Source organism: Mangifera indica, chromosome 2 (genome assembly GCF_011075055.1).
Source record: "Mangifera indica cultivar Alphonso chromosome 2, CATAS_Mindica_2.1, whole genome shotgun sequence".
NCBI classification, from domain to species: domain Eukaryota; kingdom Viridiplantae; phylum Streptophyta; class Magnoliopsida; order Sapindales; family Anacardiaceae; genus Mangifera; species Mangifera indica.
Genome location: NC_058138.1, coordinates 2,425,568 through 2,439,237, shown reverse-complemented (window position 1 = coordinate 2,439,237; position 13,670 = coordinate 2,425,568). Strand labels below are relative to the sequence as shown.

The 13,670-nt window shown below is 35.9% G+C and overlaps 1 pseudogene; it reads right to left on the bottom strand.

Moving 5' to 3' along the window:
* Positions 1-1,012: 1,012 nt before the first annotated feature.
* LOC123201997 lies at positions 1,013-13,244 on the bottom strand (annotated as a pseudogene).
* Positions 13,245-13,670: the final 426 nt, after the last annotated feature.

Below are 13,670 nucleotides of genomic sequence, written 5' to 3'. Positions count from 1 at the left end.
TCAAGTTTGGGAAATTAATTTGCAAGCTAGTTAGTCTATACAAGAATTGTAACTCAGCAAGCATTGCTTTGCTTCTTAAATCTCTCTCATCTCCTTCCAAATCCCTCTCATTTCCTTCCAAATCCCAAAGCTTAAAACTTTCTAGAATATACAACTCCTCCAATTTAGAAAGAGAGGATATGACACCAGGTGCTATTCGTGTCAACTCTTTACAATTATTCAAATCTAACAGCCTTAGATGAGTTAATCGGTTAAAAGATATAGAAATCTCTCTAACATTAGAACCATAAAGGCTAAGAATTTCTAGTTTGCTTAGATCTCCAATTATAGATAAGTCACCCAATTTGCAATCATTAAAATACAAAGTTCTAAGGTTTGCAAGAAAAGCAAATGACTCAGGCAATGGCGATAACTGAGTAAAACTCAAATCTAAAACTCTAAGATGTTCCATGCCTTGAAAGAAATTATTAGGGACAACCATATTAAAATTCATTTGTAGTAGTAAAGACTGCAACTTTGGGCATTCTATCACATCTGATATCTCTTAAATATCATTTGACATCAATGAGATACAGGTGAGATCTTCAAATGCATCAATGTTTGGCCACACGTTTTGACCAATGCGAGCTTTGACCAAGAATATCTGGTTGTATTTAGGTGCTATTATATGTGCAACATCGCCTATAACATCATGCAATGTTACATACTCTTACATAGTAAATGACTCATGTCTTTTATAAATCAAGAGAAAACAAGAGGTGAGGGTACTTACAATAGCATGCACTCTGTGTCTAGCATCCTCCATTGTCTCAACATTTTTGAACCATCTCAAAGCCACTCTATATCTCACTAAAACTTCAACTGGGATTTCGGAGTCTTTTGGAAACACGCTACAAAATAAGAACAATGATTTTGCATCCTCGCTTTCTAGATATTTGATGCTTAACTCTAAAGATGAAATTACACTTCCCTGCATCCCTGGTATATCTATTGGAGTAGACATTCTTAGTTGTCATGCCACATCGATCCACACATGCTCATTTTTATTTTTCAATGCCCCTGCTACAGTCACAAATGCAATCGGCAAGCCATCACATTCAGCGGCTATATCTCTTGCGATTGGGCTTATGATAGAATTTTCAACATCCATTCCCACATGCTCAACAACAGATTGCGCTACAGTATTGTTCAACTACATTAGGCAAATGGGACATTACCCTACTGGTGTTTTTCGAGCCCAGTGTCAGGAAGGTGACAAAGTAATCTCATGCCCACCCTAGCCATCAAATAGCTTAAACGCAGGCACCAACAATGTTTTGGAAAACAATATATCTATTTGCAAACCAATATTATTCTTATGACCTTATATGACAATGTACCCCCTTAATATAATATTACAGAAATCTAACTCTTATTTTATATATATATATATATGTATATATATATTGTGCTTTTACTTGCTTCAACTCACAAGATACATAGAAAATACGAAAAAGCTTAGCCATGAAAGAGAGAGGAGAATACAGAATACAACTGAACTAGATATAAATCTTGAGTGTTTCGACATTAATTGATTATCATATAATCAATTATTTTTATGGTCATAATTCATTATTATAATTTTAAACGGACATTAAATATATTTATATATACATAGAATTACTTTCTTTCTTTGAAATGTTTTATTTTAAAATATTGATAAAAAGGTAAATATAATTGCAATTTGCTTGGTCATAAATTTTTTAATCGTCTTAGGTAAAAATGTGACGCTTTCGCCTGGTTTTTTCACCTACGCAATAGGACTCATGACCTTTGGGCACTTTTCGCCTCTGACAATGATGATTAATGGATAGATGTACTACTGCAGTTGAAAATTTTCTCTTGGGATATAGAGCATGAAAGCTAACAGTAGAAGATTTTTTCTTGAGGCATTCATTGTGTAACCCAGTTTGGCGACAGAAGCAAAACGAATGCTAAGATAGAACTGAAGAACGTTTTGATAGCATATCTCACAAAGTCATTGTCATCTTTATTGGAGATGTTCCTTAAGAAAGATATAGCAGTTGCTGAAGGTAAAGCTTCTAGTGCAGCATCTGCCAGATCCATGATGAAGGAAGATGTGCAATTGAGGGGGGGCACACGTCCCCAGTTTTGAACGCCAGATTCAAGAGCCAACTCTCAAGCACTCCATGTCAATCTCTTCAAATGTTTATACGTGCTCACTCACAAAGCTGCAGTTGTAAATACAACAATCAATTTAATTCTGTAGATAGCCATTTTAGTGCTGATTTCTACACACAAAATTGCTACTTTTATAACTCCTTTATGGCCGAGCTCATCAAGAACTTCATCAGTGTAGGGCCTCAACCTTTGCACCGGCCTTACTCGACTCTAAAAGAAGGGGAAAGAAATGAAAATTCCAAAGAATTATAATAATAAGAGTAAAAATTAGAGATCAAGAAAGTCGGTAGACAACAGCTATGGCAATGCTCATAATTTAGAGCAGACAAGAAAGATGGAAGCTAAAGCTAAAACGTAGTATGCCAGAGTATGACCATTGCCAACTCCTCGGTTTTTCAGGTTCTGCATGGCTAGGTAGATTCAGTCGTCCGTTTAGTCTTGGTACGCATCACCAGGATTCTCAACATAATTGACTGGTACTCCATGGGCTCTAAAGAATACCATTACCTGTAGTTCCACAAAAGAACTTAGAAAAGTCGTAGAGAGCTTATCCCATCAAATGACCGCAACCCAAGCAAGTCAAATTTTAATACATATACAGATTTTGTTCTGCAAAAGAACCATATAGAAAAAGAGTATCCACTGAGTAAATGCACCTCCTCAGGCTTTAAGAATTTCCCCAACTCTTTCTGAACCAAGTCAGCCATAGACTTGGTGTAACCTTCTCGGTGATACCAGGACCATATGATAGAAAGAGGCATCCTTGATAGGTATGCATCTTCCCTGACATATTATTCTCAGTCAGAAATGGTATATGATATACAAATTGATTCACCAAGGGCAAGAAATTGGAGAATATTCTAAAACAGAAGCAGCACCTAAATATTTTCTCAAAAACACGGATGCTTAACCCAGTTGTAGAGACAGAGAACTGCAGATAAAGTGGCAGCACAACGGGCCTTGTAATTTTGTCTCTCTTAATCTGTCAAATGTAGCCAAATTTTGAACTATCAGGACACTGACAATTTTAAGATAGAAAGGGGTCATTCTTATCATAAAGCGGTAGTTAAAACATAATGTCCTGAAATAATGCAAATGGACACTGGAAAGAAGCTTAAAAGTAGAAAAAGGGCAACTTATCTCTTGCTCTGTCTTTCTTTTTTCTATTTTTCAATTATTTTCAGAAGAGTTTAAAAACTGATCCATGAAATCACATTGAACAAAACAGAAGGATACAGGCTCATAAAACACATGGCAGTTCAATGTGAGGGAAAAAGGTGAGAAGACTAAAACCTACCTCCTCTGTAAACGGCTACCAATACCTCATTCCAACATAGACGTTGACTGGCAAGTTGTTTGCTTCCAGAGCAATTCCAAGAGCATGTGCCTGCAACAAGTTTTTCAAATTACAATACACAAAATTACAGACAACTGAGATTTTTTAAGTAAAAATTTAGAAAAAGAAGAAGAAAATAGGGAAAATGCAATGAACAAACATGGCCCAAACATAAACAATGCCACAAATAGCAGGACATGTCAACCTGTAGAACAGAAATTAAATTTGCCAAGGGCCATTGAATAAACCAAAATAACCTGGGCAGGCGTACGATGTCCTTTACAAAAAAAAATTGTGTAAACCTAACATTTTAAAGATATAAATATAAAAAGAGAGAATAATTTTAAGAAAAAAGAATGGAGGGACAATCTGAATTACCGGATCTGCAAATAAATTAAACAAAAATGGCTGAACATCGTGTCATGTCTCTGGTCCTCCAGGGTTCAGAAGTAACATTCCAACCTTACCTTCAGTGGCATGTGAATGGGACTGATATCAAGCAATTCCATGCTCATCTCAAGCTACAATTCCATGAGCTGTTTTCCACTGAAGAATGAAAAATGTATATTACATCAATTACTGTTCAAATAGTATAAATATTTAAAACACTCAAGGCCTTTGCTACACAAATCCTGGTTTATGCAGATAGCTTCTTCACTTTTTGTATCATCCCCTGCTCAAAATACTACTTTTGAATAAAGCCAAAACTAATAATGCCATGGAAAGGAAAACTATCACACTATCCCAAGACAGTGGCATCATCATGAATTCTCAAACGAGATCTCACAAATTTATTGTCTTCATCATCCTTGAGGAAGACAGACACAGCGGTTGCTGAAGCTCAAAGTTTTGTGAAATGTTAGCTGTTGTAGTAGATTCAATTATTCAATGAGGGTTTTGATTTGCCCATGTTGTTAACCCACTCATTCAAACCCCATCTTTTCTTGGCTCTTGTTTTGTTTCTTTCTATTTATTCCTTCTCTCTTTGCCACCTCCAAATAAGTAATTTTTATCAACTATTTACTCACAACCACAACTAGCTTTGAGTTTATGTTTAAACATATAATTCATTTCTTTGGTCTACTAAACACTAAAGAGGCTTTGTTTGTTGTTTTCTTTTGCTTCTGAATACCAATTCATCTGTGTCTCTTTGCATGCTTGGAAAATAGATATGACAATATATGAACTGACAGATGCACAGTCATATGGGATTTTCAATCTTTCAATCTAGCTTCTTCTTTTAAAAGACTAGAAGGACAACGTCCCACCCAGCTTGAGAAATGAGAATGGGCGAGCTGCCTTGGCTTGTGAGCTGAGCCGAGCTGTTTGGCTCAAAGCTCAAACTAGGGCTTGAGCTCGTTTATGTGTGACTCGTTTTGGGATCGTTTGAGCTTGTGCTCGACTCAAATCCAACCCTACTTGCGGACTTTAAGTCTCTAGATTTCACCATCCTCACAACCCAGTGCAAAGGACCAAAGTTCCCAGCCACTAGCTGTTGTAAGGATTTTAAGGACTGTGCTTGCTCTTATGTTGATGCAATTAACGACCCAACAACAGGATGCGCCGCAGTCTTGTTTGACTACATTATGCAAATGGGACATTACCCTCCTGATTTCGAGCCCAGTGTCGAGAAGGTGACAAAGTAATCTCATGCCCAACCCACCCGTAATCAACTCAAACGTTGGCACTAGCAATATTTTGTAAAACAATATATTTATTTACAAAACAATATTATTCTTCTGACATTATATATATGATAATCTATCCCTTTTATGTCTATAGGATCACAGAAATCCGACTCTTATTATATCGTACTTGTACTTGCTTCAACTCACAAGATACAATTATAAAATCTTTAGATTACTATAAAATATGACTACTCATACAAGAATAATAATTTGTTATTGAAACATGATTCATGCCCATTTAGATTATCGCTTTTTAATTTCCTTCTGCAAAACAAACCAGATTTTTAGATAATTTGTCTCTGACTGACTAAATATTTTTTTAAGAAGACATCACCTATTATCATGTCCAAGATTATTTTCAAAAACAATTCATTAAGCTTTGTGTTATTTGTTCTCCATAACCAAAGTCTTCTGAGATTCACTAAACTTTGTTGAGGAAGATACAACAGTGGCTGAAGGCGATGCTTCTAGTGCAGCATCTGCCAGACCCAGATCCTTCATGAAGAAAGATGTGCATTTGAGAGCAGGTGCACGTCGCCAGTTTTGAATGCTGGACTCAAGAGCCTACTCTCTATACTCCATGTCAATCTCTTTTAAGTGTTTATATGTACCCACTCTCAAAGCTGCAATTGTAAATACAACAATTAAGTTAACCCTGTAGATAGCCATTTTAGTGCTCAAATTGACATATGAAATTTGCTATTTTTGTAACTAGTCATGTACCTGGCTGGAACTGCCAGAAGACAATTGGAACACCTTTCTAGCTGAGCTCAATGAGAACTTCATCAGTATAAGAGTTCAACCATTGTACCAACCCTACTTGGCCCTAACAAAACAGAAGAAGGGGACATAAATGAAAATTCCAAGGAATTAACCAACGAAACTTTAACCTAGTGACGAGGGTAGAAAATCTAAGATCAAGGAAGTCGATAGACGGCAGCTGTGGCAGTGTTCATAATTATGGGAAGACAAGAAAGATGGAAGCTAAAAACTTTTGAAATTGGGTTTTGCAGTCAAACTTGGTGTGCCAGAGTATGATCGTATCAGTAAACAATTTTTTTTTTTGTTTACTGATAATCTAAGATCAGTAAACAGATGCTTGATCCAGTAGTAGCGATAGAGAACTGTATCAGTAACATTTTTTTTTTTTTGGGTAAGTAATAGTATCAGTATCATTATCATTAAATAGGCATTATGATACATTAAATAGGCATTTAGAGCTACATCAACAAGAGTTAGGAAATTCAATACCGATATTAATCGTATTGAATTTCTGAGAAATAAAATTCCCTATATTGTTGTGCATAGCGTCAAGCATATTATAAAATATATACAAGTTGAGGGCATAACCAAGTTTCCACAAAATTCTGATCTTCTGGGAAGAGTTGTGGTCTAATTTTAAGTCATATTTTGGCAAGAAATCATAAACTTTGTGAGTTCTTCTACTGTCATGCTTTACAGAAAACAAAGGCTTGTCTTCCAGGAGCAAATTGACCTGACGACTTTCTTGCTCTGGTTGCTGGTTTTTGTGTTGTTTCTTCAGAGAATAATCCTGATTATCTTGCTTGGATTTTGAATTGACTCAAGCCCAGAACAGTAGTGATTGTGTTCTGTAGAATTTGTTTTTGTATTTCTCGTCAGGACCAACAAGATATTTTGATCCTGAAAAGTCTTCAGACCAATCTTCACACCAGGTGTTCACTTTGTTTTCTGTAACCACAGGGTTCCCATTTTTCGCAAGCCGATGGAAATTATAGCTTAGCTCGCTGGAAACTTCACTTGAATCTTGCTCTTTATGCTTCTGACCATGCCCTTATTGTCGAGTAGATAAATCCATTTCATCAATACAGGATTCCATCCGAGAAGCAACCTTCGGATCAGGGGAAGAATAATCTTTCCCTGGAAAAGCCCTGTGTCTCGACCCTCCTTTTGGTTGCATCAACTGGCGAAGTGTGTGATTCAGAACAGCATAAAAGACTCGTCCAGGCTTCAAAACCTACTCAGGACCACAATCCAGGAAAACTTGAACAAATCCGGGTGGGTAACGCAGTGTCTGGGGTTTTGTATCATGACTTCTGCTGCCGTTATTGGGTCCTGTAAAGCTGGACGAAGACTCCAGGATACACCAGTTTCAGGACACCACTGTCGCTGGAAACAGACTCTGTTTCCATAATTACTGCAGGAATTTTTTGGAAACAAAGAAACCGGGACAAAAGCAGCCCTGGTTTCCAAACTTATGCAAAATTCCTTGGCTAGAAGACAAATGTTCCAAGCGATGAAATTTATGTGAAGAATTTTAGGGAAACGGGAAATTATTGTTTGATCTTGGCTTTAATTGGATGTTATTAAAAATTTTAGGGAAATTCTTAAAATTAGCCAAAATACCCTCCCACTAAGCAAAAATGCCCAAAATCACTATTTTCAAGCAAAAATACCCGAATTTACTATTCTTAAGCAAAAATGCCCATAACTTTTTCCAAAATACCAAAATTACCCTTTTTCTCATTTATATAAACCCTCCTCACTCACTATAAGGGGTTAAATGAAATTTTATTAAAATTAGGAGACATTTTGATATTTTACATTATAAGGGCATTTTGATATTTCTTTATTATTTCATAACTTTTTCTAAAATACCAAAATTACCCTTCTCCTCTTTATATAAACCCTCTTCACTCACTATGAGGGGTTAAATGAAATTTTATTAAAATTATGGGGTACTTTGATATTTTACATTATAAGGGCATTTTGATATTTCTTTATTATTTCATAACTTTTTCTAAAATGTCAAAATTACTCTTCCCCTCATCTATATAAACCCTCCTCACTCATTTTTATTATACACACTTCTCATATCACTCAAACACTCACTCTCTCGCTTTCATTTTTATTCAAGATCAATTAGTGGGGATTCGTTCGGACCGAAGAAGTTCATATTTTTGAATTCGACTCGAAAAAAGACTATTCATCAAAAAAAGGTATTTATACCAATCTTAGCCTAAAACTTAATTTTATTTGTTAAGTTAGTTTTTATGTTGTAATATAGGGGTTAAATGTAATGTTTGACAAATATGGGGGGTTTTTGGATATTTTACAATATAAAAGGATTTATATAACATGTTAAGAATATATAGGTATTGCTTTGATACAAGACAACATACAAGGGTGTTAAATAAAGAAAGAGATAATTGAGGGGTCAAATGAAATGTTATTAAAATTAGGGGGCATTTTGATAGTAAACATTGTAGGCGCATTATAATTAAATTTTATGTTTTTTCGAGTTTCATCGTTTTAGGATATATCGACTCGTATTATCCAGATTTCTAAAGAATTTTTTGATTGTTGCCATTCTAGGGTATTTCAACTTTTAGAATTCGAATTTCAGTTTCGTTTTTTCGAATTTCACCGTTTTACAATATATCTACTCGTATTTTCCACATTTCCGAAGAATTTTTCGATTCTTGTCATTCTAGGGTTTTCAACTTTTAGAATTCGAATTTCAATTCCGTTTTTTCGAATTTCAACGTTTTAGGATATATTGGCTAGTATTTTTCAGATTTCTAAAGAAATTTTTGATTCTTGCCATTCTAGGGTATTTCAACTTTGAGAATTCGAATTTCAGTTTCGTTTTTTCAAATTTTACCATTTTTGGATATATCGACTCGTATTTTTCAGATTTCTGAAGAATTTTTTGATTCTTATCATTCTAGGGTATTTCAACTTTTAAAATTCAAATTTCAGTTTCGTTTTTTTGAATTTGACCGTTTTAGGATATATCGACTTATATTTTCCAGATTTTTGAAAAAATTTTTGATTATTGACATTTTAAATTATTTCAAAGTATAGAATTTGAATATCTATTTCAAAGTATAGATATTATAAAAATGTTTTAAATGGAACGTTAAAACAGATAGATGCATTTTGATATAAGATAACATATGAAAGTGTTATATAAATTGTTAAATAATTATAGGGGGATAAATAAATTATTAGAAAAATATGAGGAGTTTTTTTTTATTAATAATTGTACGACTGTTTTACATAGTTATTATAGATTTTTTTATTATAAATGAATAATTATCTTAAAAAACTTGTCATTGCAGGATTGATAATTAAAATGGATAGTTATGCATCGGTTCGTTACCAGGGAGAATGGATTCAAGGTGGCAACAACACAATGAAATATGTTGGAGGAGCCAAACAATTGATTAAAATCCCTTATGGAACAACATTCGAGGGATTTATTGAGCTTTTGAATGAGTCTTGCAGTATTGATCCAATGACAAACTACCTTCAACTATCAATGAAGCCAAGAAAAATTCAACTCGACTGCCCCATAGAGATCCAAAATGATGAAGATGTCCAGGGTCTTATTGATATGTCCCAGTACTTCCAAGAATGTATTCCCGTTTTTGTTACATGTACCCCAATTGAAGGGCAGAAGGAAGAAGATGAAGATGAAGATGATGAAGAAAGTAGTGGGGTAAAAAAAGAATACGATTTGGAAAAGTTGATTGATTTCAGTAATGACCCATTGTATATTGCAAACTCATGGGCTCATAGAGAAAAAGATATAGTTCTCGATTGGGGTGACTTTGATGGAAATGATATGCCCGATATTCCTTCAGAAGATGTATAGCCTGAGTATATGACATCAGTTACTGAGGGTATGGATAGTTTACAGCTTGAAGATCCTATTTCAGGTGGTGAAAATTATTCTGGGCCATTTTTTGACAATGTCCCCACTGATCCATTTAAGTGGCTTCCTGATTTTCCTCCACAGCCATCAGCATCATCAAGTGGTTCCAGATCGATACGAGAGGAGAATGGTGTAAAGATTGGTGATATTTTTCATAATAAAGTCCAATTGAAAGACGCCGTGAAGCAATTCTCCTTACTTAAAGGATTTCAATTTGGTGTAAAAAAGTCTGATAAGAAACAGTGGGAAATAAAATGCAAGGCTGAAAATTGTGAGTGGTATATATATACAACCAAGTCCACAGTCGGTGAAGTGTGGGGGATCAACTCTATGAATCCTACCCATACATGTTCAGTTGATCAAATTATGCCACATCACAGACAAGCTAGGGCCTTAGCTTTAGGTCAATTAATGAGATCAAAGTTTGTGATGGTTGATCGAATTTATCGGCCTAAGGAAATAATTGTAGACATCGCCGACCGATATAAAATTGATATTTCATACTCACAGGCTTGGCGGGCAAGAAATTGGGCTATAAATTCATTGAGGGGTTCACCGAAGGAATCATTTATGCTTTTATCAAATTATTGCTATAATCTACAGAGTACAAATCCGGGCACCGTTACTGCTATTGAAATGGATGATGACCATCGATTTAAGAATTTTTTCATGGCATTAGGATGTTCCATTAGTGCATTCAGAGATTATCTCCGCCCGGTTATTTGCATTGACGCTACATTCCTTAAAGGTTGATATCTGGGGCATTTATTCATTGCGGTGGCTCTTGATGGTAATAACCAGATATATCCCATTGGTTTCGGTGTCGGTAAAAAAGAAGATCATGACACGTGGTCTTGGTTTCTCTGGAGGATTAAGGAATGTATCCATGACCTATCTGATTTGGCAATAATCTCATATCAACATCATGCTATATACTCGACAATGGCTAAAGTCTTTCTAAATGTCCACCATGGATGTTGTTGTCATCATCTTCTGTGTAACATGCAAGCAAAGTATAAACGAGACTCAAAGGTATAGTGTTTTAAACAAGTAATTAAAATTCTAACAGTTTATCTTTTTCATACGTTTTAATTATAATCAGTTATCATAATTTTTGACATCTAACAGGTTGCGGGGGCATATTGAAAAGCCGTAAAATCATACACCGAATCAGAATTTGGGGTAATGGTGCAATCTCTTGACTCAATGAACTCTCAAGTTAGAACCTACCTACGTGATATCAGATTTGAGCGTTAGAGTAGAGTGTACTTTTCGGGCTATCGTTACAACATCATGACCACTAACATTGCTGAGTCATTTAATGCTCTTGTCAGGCATGCACTAGGCCTACCCATCACAATGCTCTTGGAGTTCATTCGTGGTACCATGCAAGTAAGTATCTAATCGTTATTAATTAAATGTTTTTTTCTCGTGTTCTTTTTTTCCCTTAGTTTTGGATATTACCAAATGTGTTGTTAATATTTTTTCAAATTACAGATGAATGTCTTAACTTTGTCACCCCTTAGGCGGAGGAGAAGATCAGTAATCGTCTATCAAAGTCTGCAAGTCTGGAGGTTCGACCGATTACACCTACTCGGCATCAGGTTGTCGGATTTGGTGGATTCATGGGTATTGTGGACTTTGGTGAAATGTCATGCATGTGTAGAAAGTTTCAGCTTTCGTATATTCTGTGCAAGCATGCCATTACTGTTGCACGATATATAAGGCTCACGAATGTTAATACATGGGTTCATCCATTCTTCTGCACCGAGGTCTACCGTGCAATATATCAGGAATCGATCAATCCTCTTGGAAATCAATGTGATTGGTTGCACTCGCCAGAAGAAAGAGTTATATTGCCCCCTGTCTTCGATAGTTATCATCCAAGTCATCCATCCAACAGAAATCGACGTCCATCGCAAGGAGAAAATGTTACACTGAGGATTTGTAGTCGTTGCCATGAACCGGGGCACACACGAACCTAATGTAAATCCTCAGCATCGATCTCGAGCTCCGCCCCGCAGCGTTCATCTAAAAAGGGCAAAGAAACGAAATCTTGACATGCTTATTCTCAGTTTTGTTCCTTATATGATTCTTCATTGTTGTACTTCAGTTTTATGTAACCGATGTATTTTAATTATTGTTTCAAATGTGTAATTGTATTGTCATGTGATGTAATAACTTTAGTGTAAACACTGAGTTGCTTCAGTATTTCTTTATTTCATCTAATTGTTTCAAATGTGTAATTGTTTGAGTAATCCTACGTTTTCATTGTATTTCCATGACAAGATTATTTAAAAAATGAAATAAAATACGATACATATCCATATATAATCACAGATAAAGTATATCATACACATATGCACATACAATAAATATGTACATCTAAACATAACAAAAACGATAAATAAACAATGACTCAACTAAATATACATTCGTGAGCTACTCGATACAGTGAAAATACAACTGCGCCGCTAAACGTCGACGTATAGAGGTAGACGACTCTCAGAGAAAATCATAGCTCCGTGACAACGCCAAACACTCAAAAAATCGTAACATAAACACGTCACAGTCACTGGAGCCTAATCCCTACTGAGGGACATCCGTCGCTCGATGCAAAGTGAGGGAATCACATCATGGAGTCATCCTAGAAGCTATCCAAAAACTCATCACATCTAATAACGTAGGAATAAATGTCAAATACAATTGCATGCGCTGCTCAAAAGTCCCTATATTCCCCGAATATGATACCTCTGAATCATATACCGTAACCGACCACACATGAAAATTTGTAACTCCGATGACCTAATATGCGTTATCGAAGTTTATAGGGATGTAAACCTATAAATAGTGACAAATTTTAGTTAATTATCATTGTTGCCCACCAATTCAATGTAATAGAAACATATATATACTATACCTGATCGACCATCCCCCATGGTTTGTACAATAATCCCGGGGTATACGCTGCGTCAACCATCTTTGTGAAGAGCCCCGAAAACTCAAACTCGCCAATTGGTGTGGTCTGCCAACTCTTCCAAGCCATCTCAATATGGCCTCCAAAGAATGTGTGGGCAATCGTCCAACGCTAGGAAATAGTGGCAAAGTGCTCATCCTGCTGCCGACGTAATAGAGCCAAAAAAGAATGCACATGCTAAAATGGTATAAACAAGTTCACATGTGTTAGTTATTGGTAAAAATATCAAATTTTTTCTCGAATTATATAGTATAGATAACTTACATCGTCGGTCAGCCACTGATGCAACTCTACCACAAGCTGCCAAAAACTGTCCTTTAACTTCGACCCGATGAAGTAGACATCATGTGCATCGGAAGCCATAGCGCTGGTTTACCACGTGAGGAAAGATTCCTCACGCTCTGAGGCAAAGGATGGAATGGTCCTAGGTTACTGTTTCGCCCTCCCTTTGAGTGGATTCGTATACGGGGTGTGAACCAGCGGACCCTTCCGGATGATCTGACCACGCGTAGTACGGATCATCTGCATGATCGCACTCAAATAATTAATTCATCATTCATCCTACGTAACAATTAGCATTAATCGATTTATTTTACCTTCTTCATGTATGCAGGAGGAGGTTTAGCTGGAGAATCCTGAATCACGGTCAAGTCCACCAAGCATGCTCCCTCGGTGGACTAGAAATTGTAATTTTGAACATCTCAATGACCAATATATACGAATATTTATATACTAAGTATGATTGATATACCTCAATATGGATGGCCTCAAAATAGTCCTCCTAGAAGT